Genomic DNA, 14,542 nt, shown 5'->3' on the forward strand with positions numbered 1-14,542 from the left:
AAGCACAGTTTTACTCCTTAACGTAATTTAGTCTTGCCATAATAAAGGGGTTGAATACTTATTGACTGAAGATATTTTAATTAATTTGTAAAAACATAATTCCACTTTGTGTAGGCCAGTGACTCAATCTCAATTTCATCCATTTAAAATTCAGGCTGTAATGCAACAAAATGTGGAAAAAGTCAAGGGGTGTGAATACTTTCTGAAAGCACTGTACTTACCATTTTTTTGGTCATAGTCTACTTGTTGGTTATTTGTGAGCTTGCTTTTTGTTTTGTGAACATAATAGTCAAATTCATTGAACATAAGTTCAACTTATCCCGTTGGCAGTGAGAGGCGGATGCTCTGAGCAACAAAAGACAACTAGCAGTTACAATATAAACAAAGAACATGGTTTTACTGCTGGTGATTAAATTCCAGTTATCATTCCACTTTCAGTTTTGTGTGCAGAATCAGCAGCTTCATGTCTGATGTAAGACACGGTCAGGTCCTATATTGGGTGCTGGAAAACTGTGTGTGTGATAGTTAAATTCAATGTGTTCTTTTTAATATTTATTTCTCATTGTTTTGGTAACATTTTTATGTGTTTTTGTATAAAGACTGTTTTGACTAAATCGTTATGGAGTTTTATTTATTCTCTTGGCTCAAATATTTTATCGCAAAAGTGGTTCAATTGATAGATATTGTGACACACCCCCTTAACTTAAACAGTAAAGAATAATGCCTGGCTGGAGGGGAGGGTGGGCCTGGATAGTGCTAACATTTGGAACACGAGGAGTCAATTGTCTGCCATATATACACAAATATCTGGATACATGAATAGCTGTCTTTTTAAAAAGCATATTCATGAGTTAAGAAGCTGAGAATAAAAATGTCTTTCTCTAGAAATTTACTGAACAAAAATATAATCGCAAACGTGTTGGTCCCATGTTTCATAAGCTGAAATAAAAGATTCTTAGAAATGTTCCATGCACTGACAGCTTATTTCTCCCAAACAAACTGCACACATTTGTTTACATCCCTATTAATGAGTATTTCTCCCTTGCCAAGATCATCCATCCACCTGACAGGTGTTGCATATCAAGAAGCTGATTAAACAGCATGATCATTACACAGGTGTACCTTGTGCTGGGTACAATAAAAGGCCACACTAAAATGTGCAGTTTTGTCACAACACAAAGCCACAGATGTCTCAAGTTTTGAGGGCGTGTGCACTTGGCATGTTGACTGCAGGAATGTCCACCAGAGCTGTTGACAGAGAATTGATTGTTAATTTCTTTGCCATAAGCCGCCTCCAACGTCGATTTAGATAATTTGGAGATACGTATCTGGCTTCTTCACCTGCGGTGTCATCTGAGACCAGCCACCTGGACAGCTGATGAAACTGGGTTTGCACAACAAACATTTCTGCACAAACTATCAGAAACCATCTCAGGGATGCTCATCTGCATGCTTGTCGGCCTCACCAGGGTCTTGACCTGACTGCAGTAACCGACTTCATGCTGGAGAAGTGTGCTCTTCACGGATGAATCCCGGTATCAACTTCCCGGGCAGATGGCAATTTTGTCGATGGCAATTTGAATGCACAGAGATACCATGACGACATAAGGCCCATTGTCATGCCATCATCTGCCACCATCACCTCATGTTTCAGCATGATAATTCACGGCCTCATGTTGCAAGGATATGTACACAATTCCTGGAAGCTGAAAATGTCCCAGTTCTTCCACTGCCTGCATACTCACCAGACATGTCACCCATTGAGCATGTTTGAGATGCTCTGCATCGATGTGTACAACAGCGTGTTCGAGTTTGCGCCAATATCCTGCAACTTCGCACAGCCATAGAAAAGGAGTGGGACAACATTCCAAAGGCCACAATCAACAGCCTGATCAACTCTGCAAAGGAAATGTGTCGCGCTGCATGAGGGAAATGGTGGTCCCACCAGATGCTGACTGGTTTTCTGATCCACGGCCCTAAAAAAATGTTTAAGTACACTACATGACCGTAAGTATGTGGACACCTGAAAATCTCATTCAAAAATGATGAACATTAATATGGAGTTGGTCCCCCCTTTTCTCCTATAACAGCCTTCACTCTTCTGGATGTTGGAACAAACTATTGCCACAAAGTTGTATGGACAGAATTGTCTAGAATGTCATTTTATGCTGTAGCGTTAAGATTTCACTTCACTGGAACTAAGGGGCATAGCCCGATCCATGAAAGACAGCCCCAGACCATTATTCCTTCTCCACCAAACTTTACAGTTGACACTATGCATTGGGGCAGGTAGTGTTCTCCTGGCATCCACCAAACTCGTCTGTTGGACTGCCAGATGGTGAAGCCTGATTCATCACTCCAGAGAACGCATTTCCACTTCTCCAGAGTCCAATGGTGATGAGCTTTACATCACTCCAGCCGACGCTTTGCATTGCACATGGTGATCTTAGGCTCGTGTGCGGCTGCTTGGCCATGGAAAACCATTTCATGAAGCTCCCAACGAACAGTTATTGTGCTGACGTTGCTTTCAGAGGCAGTTTGGAACTTTGTAGTGAGTATTGCAGCCGAAGACAGACAATTTGAATGCGCTATGCGCTTCAGCACTTGGCGGCCCCGTTCTGTGAGCTTGTGTGGCCTACCACTTTGCGGCTGAGCCGTTGTTGTTCCTAGATGTTTCCACTTCACAATAACAGCACTTACAGTTGACCAGGGCAGCTCTAGCAAGGCAGACATCTTCCAAACTGACTTGTTGGAAAGGTGGGATCCTATGACGTTGCCACATTGAAAGTCACTGAGCTCTTCAGTAAGGCCATTCAACTGCCAATGTTTCTGTATGGAGAGTGCGTGGCTGTGTGCTCGATTTTATACACCTGTCAAGAACGGGTGTGGCTGAAATAGCCGAATCCACTAATTTGAAGGGGTGTCCACAAACTTCTATCTATCTGTCTATGGCATCTTGACGGCTTTGTCGCATAAAATTTGAATGGGTGTCCACATACTTTTGTATATATAGTGTATCTGTGACCAACAGATGCATATCTGTATTCCCAGTCATGTGAAATCCATAGATTAGGGCCCAATGAATGTATTTCAATTGGCTGATTTCCTTTTATGTACTGTGACTCAGTAAAATCTTTGAAATTGTTGCATCTTGAGTTCATATTTTTGTTCAATGTAGGTCCTGCCTCTCGCTAAATGGTAGGAAGCAGATTATTCAGTCTACGTTCCTGTCGGTCCTAGAATATGCTAAACTTTAGACACCTCAGGGATGGCTAACTCTGGAAATTCCTTACTTAAATCATCTTTTAGTTTTCTTGCACTTTATTTGTGGAACAATCTTCAAAATGTTCTTAAATGAAATGTTTCGTTGCCTCTAGGACAACTCAGAAAGCTGATTGAGCACCTTATTACTGATGAATGTGTTTGTTTTTTATGATTGTGTTTTTCTTTCTGCTTGCATTTTGAATTTCTATTTTGATGTGTGTATTTTCTGTCATTTACTGTATATAATTCATAGCTCATCTGTTAAAGAGACCTTGGTTTCAGTATGACTCCCTGATAAAATAAAGGTTATTAAACAAATAAATAAAATTAGGATATCGTCATTCATCTTGGAAATGACCTGTAAATACACAGATACAATAGGCTGAAATATCAACTATCAATGTTAAGGATTAATGTTAACTTCAGTTTTTGGTATTTGTTCAATAGACAACTTTCAAGGTCAAATTTTCTCTCATTCAGTCTTGTATGGTCCTGCCTGAAATGCACAAGTTACAAGCTTTTTTATTTTGTGGCTATTGTGAACGACTCCAAGGAAAACAAGTGGGCTCCGACATCGAAATTACATCCCTAAGGATTTTGTAACTTTAGGCCCTAGTCTTGCAATTAAATCAGGGGGGCATCACAGATTATCTTGTCACAGATTATTTTAATATGTATTTAGCCTCAAATCCAATATGGCTGCCATAATAACAATTGCTGGAGGTTAAATCACCTGTAAATATGAATTATGTAAATGAGAGGCATTTTTATGAATTGTGTATAACACTCATGCCTATAAAGACTGTTTGTGTAAAATATATTTTATTCTGAATCTAATATGGCCAACATGATTACACTCAAACACCTTCACCTGCATATAAGTAGCCCTTGTTAATTTTGTATTGTGTTATTCTGTCTTTGAAAGGGTTTCATACGGCTCTTGGTATATCTAGGGCCTGCATATGTTGTGTTTGAAAAGCCCAAGCCAACTAGTTTTTCAATGTCTGTTCATGTTCTAACCTCATTTACATATTTACAGCATATCAACAATGGACAATCCCACAAAATATAATTACAAGCCTTTCACATCACAAGCACACAGTAGTATAACCAAGTTACAGGAAAGCAACCGTAATACAACAGTCAGCTACTCTAGTAGTGTATATGTACAGTCCTCTTTTCCACAGTAAATCTAAGTGTGCAATGTTGATTGCAGTGTGCAAAGTCTTTGAGGTGACCAGGACGTGAGTGTGCCCAAACAGAGTGAGGAGACAAAGTAGCCAGTGGTGGTTGTAGTTCTGGGGCCTGACCAGTAGCAAATGGTGGTTGTAGTTCTGGGGCCTAACCAGTAGCTAGTGGTGGTTGTAGTTCTGGGACCTGACCAGTAGCCAGTGGTGGTTGTAGTTCTGGGGCCTGACCAGTAGCCAGTGGTGGTTGTAGTTCTGGGGCCGGACCAGCTTGCACAGCTAACTGGTCATTCTGGGCAAGCTGCAGCGACAAGGGCTGTATCCGTCCTGTATGACTGGTGGTGTATTAGGGCTGAGGGGTGATCAGTTTTCATTTCTACAGTTCAGTATAGGCAGTAAGCAGGGGCAGCTTGCATGCCAATGAGGCCCATTGACTAACTGGAATGTTATCCCAGCTTGAATGATGCTAAGAACACTCCAGTAGTGGAATGGTTGGTCTGGTTGTGAAGTAAAGTCTGTGAAAAGTCCTGCAGGTCACATCCTACATATTTCTTTACATTCCTTTGAAAGTTGGTTGGGTTGATAATTAACTGTGGGTGGTTGGCATTGATTACGGACTTGGGCATACCCAGCAGGAGATGTGGAGAGTGACAGAACCTGTGAGTGTGACCTTAGGTTACTAAGAGGAGGGGTTCCCAAACTGTGGGGCACGCCCCCTAGGGGTCCCCCCAAGACATTTTTTATATACATACAATATATACAGTATATATATATACAGTATATGTATATATATAGAGAGAGAGAGTGATAGAGAGAAAGAGAGACAGAGAGAGAAAGAGAGAGAGAGAGAGAGAGAGAGAGGAGGTGGAGCTAATCAAGCATAGTGCACAAAGACCACTATCTCGCAGTCAATCCCCAGCCACCATAAATGATCACATACTGTAAAGCAAGTTTTAAGAGTCCTAAGGTGCCTACAGTATATGTTTTTAGATGGAAGTTGGGATTACTGCACAGTTTCAGTTGAGGTGAAACAGGTGTCGCATGGGCTGGCCAGCCATGGTTGGTATCAAGATAGGTATGAGGGAAATGCATGGCAGCATTTTGGCTGTTGTATGGCCTCCTGACATGTAGTAGTCCAGTTCCATGGTTTCTCTTTCTCTAGTAACTGCCTGAGGGGTGGACTGATGGTGGAGTGGGCCTATCGAAAACAATTCTGGAAGATTCAGGTACGAATTCATTTTGGAGAGGTGCATCCTCCTCATACACCATAATGTCACCAAGTCAAGATATAAGGCAACTCCCAGGCAGACAGCCAGGATTGTGGACATGATTATCTGGAAGTAGCAATGTGCCAACTCAGCTCGAACAGGATAAGAGTGCTCCAGAACATCCCAATGTTGATCACAACCCTTACGGAAAAAAAAGATTGCAGTCAGAGTGCAGTAGAATTAACTGCAGTTAGAGGGTAGTATTGCTGCAGGTATTCTGCAATTACTGTGTACAAAATACCAGTTACTTACTGCACTTTTACTGCAGTTTCAAAACGGCAATATTTTTTGTAAGGGAAATTCAGTGGGCCAGTGGAAGTTCATGCTGGATTCAGCCATATGAATTGGACAAGCAAAGAATCAAAGCTCACTTCTAAATTATAAGGAGGTGACTTAAGAGCCCAATCCTGGAGGCACAAGTTATACTATGGTGGGGGCAAGTTTTAGAGCTAGGGAGTCCAGGATTGGATTCTCTTTCCTTTCATTGGAGCTTCCCAGTTGCCTCATTGATCCTCAAAGAGGTTCGTGACTTGGAATGCTTGGTGGTGCCATGCTAAGCAGTCTGCTGCCTTTTTATATATTCAGACAAAGTTGTTTGAGTGTACAGTGCCTTGCGAAAGTATTCGGCCCCCTTGAACTTTACGACCTTTTGCCACATTCCAGGCTTCAAACATAAAGATATAAAACTGTATTTTTTGTGAAGAATCAACAACAAGTGGGACACAATCATGAAGTGGAACGACATTTACTGGATATTTCAAACTTTTTTAACAAATCAAAAACTCAAAAATTGGGCGTGCAAAATTATTCAGTCCCCTTAAGTTAATACTTTGTAGCGCCACCTTTTGCTGTGATTACAGCTGTAAGTCGCTTGGGGTATGTCTCTATCAGTTTTGCACATTGAGAGACTGAAATCTTTTCCCATTCCTCCTTGCAAAACAGCTCGAGCTCAGTGGGGTTGGATGGAGAGCATTTGTGAACAGCAGTTTTCAGTTCTTTCCACAGATTCTCGATTGGATTCAGGTCTGGACTTTGACTTGGCCATTCTAACACCTGGATATGTTTATTTTTGAACCATTCCATTGTAGATTTTGCTTTATGTTTTGGATCATTGTCTTGTTGGAAGACAAATCTCCGTCCCAGTCTCAGGTCTTTTGCAGACTCCATCAGGTTTTCTTCCAGAATGGTCCTGTATTTGGCTCCATCCATCTTCCCATCAATTTTAACCATCTTCCCTGTCCCTGCTGAAGAAAAGCAGGCCCAAACCATGATGCTGCCACCACCATGTTTGACAGTGGGGATGGTGTGTTCAGGGTGATGAGCTGTGTTGCTTTTACGCCAAACATAACATTTTGCATTGTTGCCAAAAAGTTCAATTTTGGTTTCATCTGACCAGAGCACCTTCTTCCACATGTTTGTGCATGTGCAGAACTAAGAACAGATACAGTCCTTGGTTCACCCCAGACCTGACTGCCCTCGACCAGCACAAAAACATCCTGTGGCGGACTGCAATAGCATCGAATAGTCCCCGTGATATGCAACTGTTCAGGGAAGTCCGGAACCAATACACGCAGTCAGTCAGGAATGCTAAGGCCAGCTTCTTCAGGCAGAAGTTTGCATCCTGTAGCTCCAACTCCAAAAAGTTCTGGGACACTGTGAAGTCCATGGAGAACAAGAGCACCTCCTCCCAGCTGCCCACTGCACTGAGGCTAGGTAACACGGTCACCACCGATAAATCCATGATTATCGAAAACTTCAATAAGCATTTCTCAACGGCTGGCCATGCCTTCCGCCTGGCTACTCCAACCTCGGCCAACAGCTCCTCCCCCGGCAGCTCCTCGCCCAAGCCTCTCCAAGTTCTCCTTTACCCAAATCCAGATAGCAGATGTTCTGAAAGAGCTGCAAAACCTGGACCCGTACAAATCAGCTGGGCTTGACAATCTGGACCCCCTATTTCTGAAACTATCCGCCGCCATTGTCGCAACCCCTATTACCAGCCTGTTCAACCTCTCTTTCATATCGTCTGAGATCCCCAAGGATTGGAAAGCTGCCGCAGTCATCCCCCTCTTCAAAGGGGGAGACACCCTGGACCCAAACTGTTACAGACCTATATCCATCCTGCCCTGCCTATCTAAGGTCTTCGAAAGCCAAGTCAACAAACAGGTCACTGACCATCTCGAATCCCACCGTACCTTCTCCGCTATGCAATCTGGCTTCCGAGCCGGTCACGGGTGCACCTCAGCCACACTCAAGGTACTAAACGATATCATAACCGCCATCGATAAAAGACAGTACTGTGCAGCCGTCTTCATCGACCTTGCCAAGGCTTTCGACTCTGTCAATCACCATATTCTCATCGGCAGACTCAGTAGCCTCGGTTTTTCGGATGACTGCCTTGCCTGGTTCACCAATTACTTTGCAGACAGAGTTCAGTGTGTCAAATCGGAGGGCATGCTGTCCGGTCCTCTGGCAGTCTCTATAGGGTTACCACAGGGTTCAATTCTCGGGCCGACTCTTTTCTCTGTGTATATCAATGATGTTGCTCTTGCTGCGGGCGATTCCCTGATCCACCTCTACGCAGACGACACCATTCTATATACTTTCGGCCCGTCATTGGACACTGTGCTATCTAACCTCCAAACAAGCTTCAATGCCATACAACACTCCTTCCGTGGCCTCCAACTGCTCTTAAACGCTAGTAAAACCAAATGCATGCTTTTCAACCGATCGCTGCCTGCACCCGCATGCCCGACTAGCATCACCACCCTGGATGGTTCCGACCTTGAATATGTGGACATCTATAAGTACCTAGGTGTCTGGCTAGACTGCAAACTCTCCTTCCAGACTCATATCAAACATCTCCAATCAAAAATCAAATCAAGAGTCGGCTTTCTATTCCGCAACAAAGCCTCCTTCACTCACGCCGCCAAGCTTACCCTAGTAAAACTAACTATCCTACCAATCCTCGACTTCGGCGATGTCATCTACAAAATGGCTTCCAACACTCTACTCAGCAAACTGGATGCAGTATATCACAGTGCCATCCGTTTTGTCACTAAAGCACCTTATACCACCCACCACTGCGACTTGTATGCTCTAGTCGGCTGGCCCTCGCTACATATTCGTCGCCAGACCCACTGGCTCCAGGTCATCTACAAGTCCATGCTAGGTAAAGCTCTGCCTTATCTCAGTTCACTGGTCACGATGGCAACACCCATCCGTAGCACGCGCTCCAGCAGGTGTATCTCACTGATCATCCCTAAAGCCAACACCTCATTTGGCCACCTTTCGTTCCAGTACTCTGCTGCCTGTGACTGGAACGAATTGCAAAAATCGCTGAAGTTGGAGACTTTTATCTCCCTCACCAACTTCAAACATCAGCTATCTGAGCAGCTAACCGATCGCTGCAGCTGTACATAGTCTATTGGTAAATAGCCCACCCATTTTCACCTACCTCATCCCCATACTGTTTTTATTTATTTACTTTTCTGCTCTTTTGCACACCAATATCTATACCTGTACATGACCATCTGATCATTTATCACTCCAGTGTTAATCTGCAAAATTGTAACTATTCGTCTACCTCCTCATGCCTTTTGCACACATTGTATATAGACTCCCCCTTTGTTTTCTACTGTGTTATTGACTTGTTCATTTGTTTATTCCATGTGTAACTCTGTGTTGTCTGCTCACACTGCTATGCTTTATCTTGGCCAGGTCGCAGTTGTAATTGAGAACTTGTTCTCAACTAGCCTACCTGGTTAAATAAAGGTGAAATAAAAATACAAATAAAAAATAAATAAAAATGTTTGGTGTGTCTCCCAGGTGGCTTGTGGCAAACTTTAAACAACACTTTTTATGGATATTTTTAAGAAATGGCTTTCTTCTTGCCACTCTTCCATAAAGGCCAGATTTGTGCAATATACGACTGATTGTTGTTCTATGGACAGAGTCTCCCACCTCAGCTGTAGATCTCTGCAGTTCATCCAGAGTGATCATGGGCCTCTTGGCTGCATCTCTGATCAGTCTTCTCCTTGTATGAGCTGAAAGTTTAGAGGGACGGCCAGGTCTTGGTAGATTTGCAGTGGTCTGATACTCCTTCCATTTCAATATTATCGCTTGCACAGTGCTCCTTGGGATGTTTAAAGCTTGGGAAATCTTTTTGTATCCAAATCCGGCTTTAAACTTCTTCACAACAGTATCTCGGACCTGCCTGGTGTGTTCCTTGTTCTTCATGATGCTCTCTGTGCTTTTAACAGACCTCTGAGACTATCACAGTGCAGGTGCATTTATACGGAGACTTGATTACACACAGGTGGATTGCATTTATCATCATTAGTCATTTAGGTCAACATTGGATCATTCAGAGATCCTCACTGAACTTCTGGAGAGAGTTTGCTGCACTGAAAGTAAAGGGGCTGAATAATTTTGCATGCCCAATTTTTCAGTTTTTGATTTGTTAAAAAAGTTTGAAATATCCAATAAATGTCGTTCCACTTCATGATTGTGTCCCACTTGTTGTTGATTCTTCACAAAAAATACAGTTTTATATCTTTATGTTTGAAGCCTGAAATGTGGCAAAAGGTCGCAAAGTTCAAGGGGGCCGAATACTTTCGCAAGGCACTGTATATAGTGTGCATATTGGATTCTTAAATACAGGTCATAAGTGCAGTACACAAATCTGAACATTTTTGCATTTAAAACATGTACATCTGAGGAGGCTGCTGAGGGCAGGATGACTCATAATAGTAACGGAGCAAATGGAATGGCTTCAACCACATGGAAACCATGTGTTTGATGTCTTTGATACCATCCACCTAGTCCGCTCCAGCCATTACCACGAGCCCGTCCTCCCCAATTTACGCACCACCAACCTCCTGTGGTGTACATATACAAGTGAATAAGCCATCATTTAATGGTATTGTAGGAGCCATATTTGATTTTGGACTTCTAATTGGATTTGGGGGGGGGGGCTAATGTAATTGCAAGAGTAGGGGCTGCACTTATAAAACCCACAGAGGAACCTTTGACTGGAATTAATGACCGTTTTCAGCTTCTGAGCCCACTTGCACAATCGCCACAACATCAAAAAATGTGTAACTGTATGCATTTTTGTCAGGCAGGACCATACAGCTACCAAAGAGATTACATTCATCATAAATATTTATAAGAATTTTTGTTGTTGGACACCAGGAAATCAAGTGATTTTAATTTTGGAAATCTCAAATATTCCCACGCATAATAAAGAGACGTGATCATATGCAAATGTAAGCAAGGTTTGAAATTATAAAAAAATCGAATCAAATTGTATTTGTCACATACACGTGTTTAGCAGATGTTATTGCGGGTGTAGCGAAATGCTTGTGTTTCAAGCTCTAACAGTGCAGTAATACCTAACAATTTCACAACCATACACACAAATCTAAAGTAAAGGAATGGAATTAAGAATATATAGATATTGGGAGAGCAATGTCAGAGCAGCATAGACTTAGATACAGTAGAATAGGATAGAATACAGTGATGGCTATTTAACAGACTTTAACAGTCTGATGGCCTTGAGATAGAAGCTGTATTTTAGTCTCTCGGCCCCAGCTTTGATGCACCTGTACTGACCTCGCCTTCTGGATGATAGTGGGGTCAACAGGTAGTGGCTTCGGGTGGTTGTTGTCCTTGATGATCTTTTTGGCCTTCCTGTGACATTGGATGCTGTAGGTGTCCTGGAAGGCAGGTAGTTTGCCCCCGGTGATGCGTTGTGCAGGCCGCACCACCCTCTGGAGAGCCCTGCGGTTGCGGGCGGTGCAGTTGCGTACCAGGCGGTGATACAGCCCGACAGGATGCTCTCAATTGTGCATCTGTACATGTTTATCGCAGGGCTTGATGATCCCTGCTATAAGGTTATGTAAGGTTTGTGGTTATGATTATGGTTAAGTTTGGGGTAAGTGTTAGCCCAAAGGCCGGCAGATAGCGATATTGAGTAGTGTCATCTTATCGACTCAATTATCGCCATATGCCGGCCTTTGGGCTATGTAGGGGTTAGTGTTTAGCTCACTGGTTTATGGTAGGGACATCCCAAGGATTGAGGATAGCACTAACCCATCATTTAGCTACATGACACAACACTGTTGTGACCTTTTAACCAAAGAAAATTGGGGGCAAATTATTTGCTTACCAAGTTGATAAAAATAGTTGTAGCTAACTAGTAACATTGTTATGATGAATTGAGAAGTTACTGTTAGTTTAGTGGCTCCCTCTCTACTTTCAGCTCCAACAACGGCCTGCCTGCCAATCACGGAAACAGCAAGTCGGACCAACATACACCATCGACTCGTGATTCAAAGTGATTGTGGTGGAGACTTGGTTGCACCCATCTACTCGAAGCTGCCTGTGGTTGAAGATCTGTCTGGAGATGCAGAGTAGCCCACGTTTTGTGAGCATGGAGAGGCCAGAGATAGTCAGACTAGTAAATTGGGCTAAGGAACTGATGGTGGGTATTGAAGAAAGGCAATCAGTCCATGTTCTGCAAGCAATACAACAGATGAAGGCGCGGCATGAGCGTGGTGAATGGATAGACATGGTTATGGACAGTGAAGAAGAAGGAGAAGAGCAGAGTGCAGAGAGAAGATGTGTGTTGAGGAAGAATGTCGCCAAGTACAAAATGTACTCTGCTGTCTCTGATGTCTTAGAAATTGAACCTTTTGAGATTGAGGATGAATTTCCTGTGGTGGCAGGTGTGGTGAAGACCTCCGAGTCCGAGCATCGACACAATGGTAATGCAAAGGGTGATTTTGGCCAAGTGGGAGTGACATTTTTGGAGAAAGTAGATCCTTGCCTTTTGGCTGACCCATACTGTATGAAGTATCAGGCTGGGTAGAAAATAATGTGGATACTGTTAAATCGCTGAAGATAGCTCGAAGTTGACTTGTGATCTTTTTCTGTATTTCTTCCACTCTTCTACTCACGCGATTTGCTCTCCAGAGCAGGGCACATTTGAAAGGGGTGATGACTGGGGTGGCTTTAGGTGTTGAAGTGGAGAAACTGAAATGGAAGATTCCCTGTGTCTGTGACCCCGCTGTTTGACACGACGCAGACTCTGTGGTGAGTGTGGTGAAACTGAGAAAACTGGTGCGAGAGAGGCAGGTTGAGTTTGCCAGGGTCAGAGTAGAACAGAAGGTGTGGTATGCTGAGGCAGTAATGTAAAAGGGTTGGTTGTCTTTCAACTTGACACTGCAGAAATATGTATTCAATGTTTATGTATTCCTATTGGTTGGTTGAATTTATATATCAGTAAGGTATTGTGCCATTGGTCATGCTTGCAGATAGGGGGAGTTCGCCAATGTAAATTCTTTCCATTCTGATAATGACATGCAAGCAGTAGAACACATTCTGAAATATGGTATTCTATTTTCATATTTACAATGTGTACAAGTTCACTATATACAGTGCCAGTCAAAAGTTTGGACAAACCTACTCATTCAAGGGTTTTTCTTTATTTTTACAGACATCAAAACTATGAAATAACACATACGGAATCATGTAGTAACCAAAAAAGTGTTGAACAAATCAAAATCTATTTTATATTTGAGATTCTTCAAAGAAGCCACACTTTGCCTTAATTAAAAACAGCATTGCACACTCTTGGCATTCTCTCAACCAACTTTTACAAGAGTCTTGAAGGAGTTCCCACATATGCTGAGCACTTGGCTGCTTTTCCTTACTCTGTGGTCCAACTCATCCCAAACCATCTCAATTGGGTTTAGGTCTGGTGATTGTGTAGGCAAGGACATCTGATGCAGCACACTCTCCTTGGTCAAATAGCCCTCACATAGCCTGGAGGTGTGTTTTTGATCATTGTCCTGTTGAAAATTATAGTCCCACTAAGCGCAAACCAGATGGGATGGCGTATCATTGCAGAATGCTGTGGTAGGAATGCTGGTTAAGTGTGCCTTGAATTCTAAATAAATCACTGACAGTGTCACCAGCAAAGCACCATCACACCTCTTCCCTTATGCTTCACGGTGGGAACCACACATGCAGAGATCATCCGTTCACCTACTCAGTGTCTCACAAAGACATGGCGGTTGGATCCAAAATAATTTAATTTGGACTCATCAGACCAAAGGACAGATTTCCACTGGTTTAATGTCCATTGCTCGTGTTTCTTGGCCCAAGCAAGTCTCTTCTTCTTATTGGTGTCCTTTAGTAGGGGTTTCTTTGCAGCAATTTTACCATGAAGGCCTGATTCACGCAGTCTCCTTTGAACATCTGATGTTGAGATGTGTCTGTTACTTGAGCATGTATTTGGGCTGCAATTTCTGAGGCTGGTAACTCTAAAGAACTTATCCTCTGCAGCCAACTCTGGGTCTTCCTTTCCGATGGCGGTCCTCATGAGAGCCAGTTTCATCATAGCTCTTGATAGTTTTTGCAACTGCACTTGAAAAAACTTTCAACATTTTCAAAATGTTCTGCATTGACTGAGCTTCATGTCTTAAAGTAATGATGGACTGTCGTTTCTCTTTATTTATTTGAGCTGTTCTTGCCAAATATAAAATATGTTTTGATTTTTTTAACACTTTTTTGGTTACTACATGATTCCATATGTGTTATTTCATAGTTTTGATATATTCACTACTATTTTACAATGTAGAAAATAGTCCAAATAAAGAAAAACCCTGGAATGAGTATGTGTGTCCAAACTTTTGACTGGTACTGTGCATGTTTCCTGAAGTCCCACACGGGGTGCCACCAGAGACTCTGGGTTCGCGCCCAGGCTCTGTCGCAGCCGGCCGTGACCGGGAGGTCCATGGGGCGACGCACAATTGGCCT

Source organism: Oncorhynchus tshawytscha, linkage group LG02 (assembly GCF_018296145.1).
Source record: "Oncorhynchus tshawytscha isolate Ot180627B linkage group LG02, Otsh_v2.0, whole genome shotgun sequence".
Taxonomy (NCBI): domain Eukaryota; kingdom Metazoa; phylum Chordata; class Actinopteri; order Salmoniformes; family Salmonidae; genus Oncorhynchus; species Oncorhynchus tshawytscha.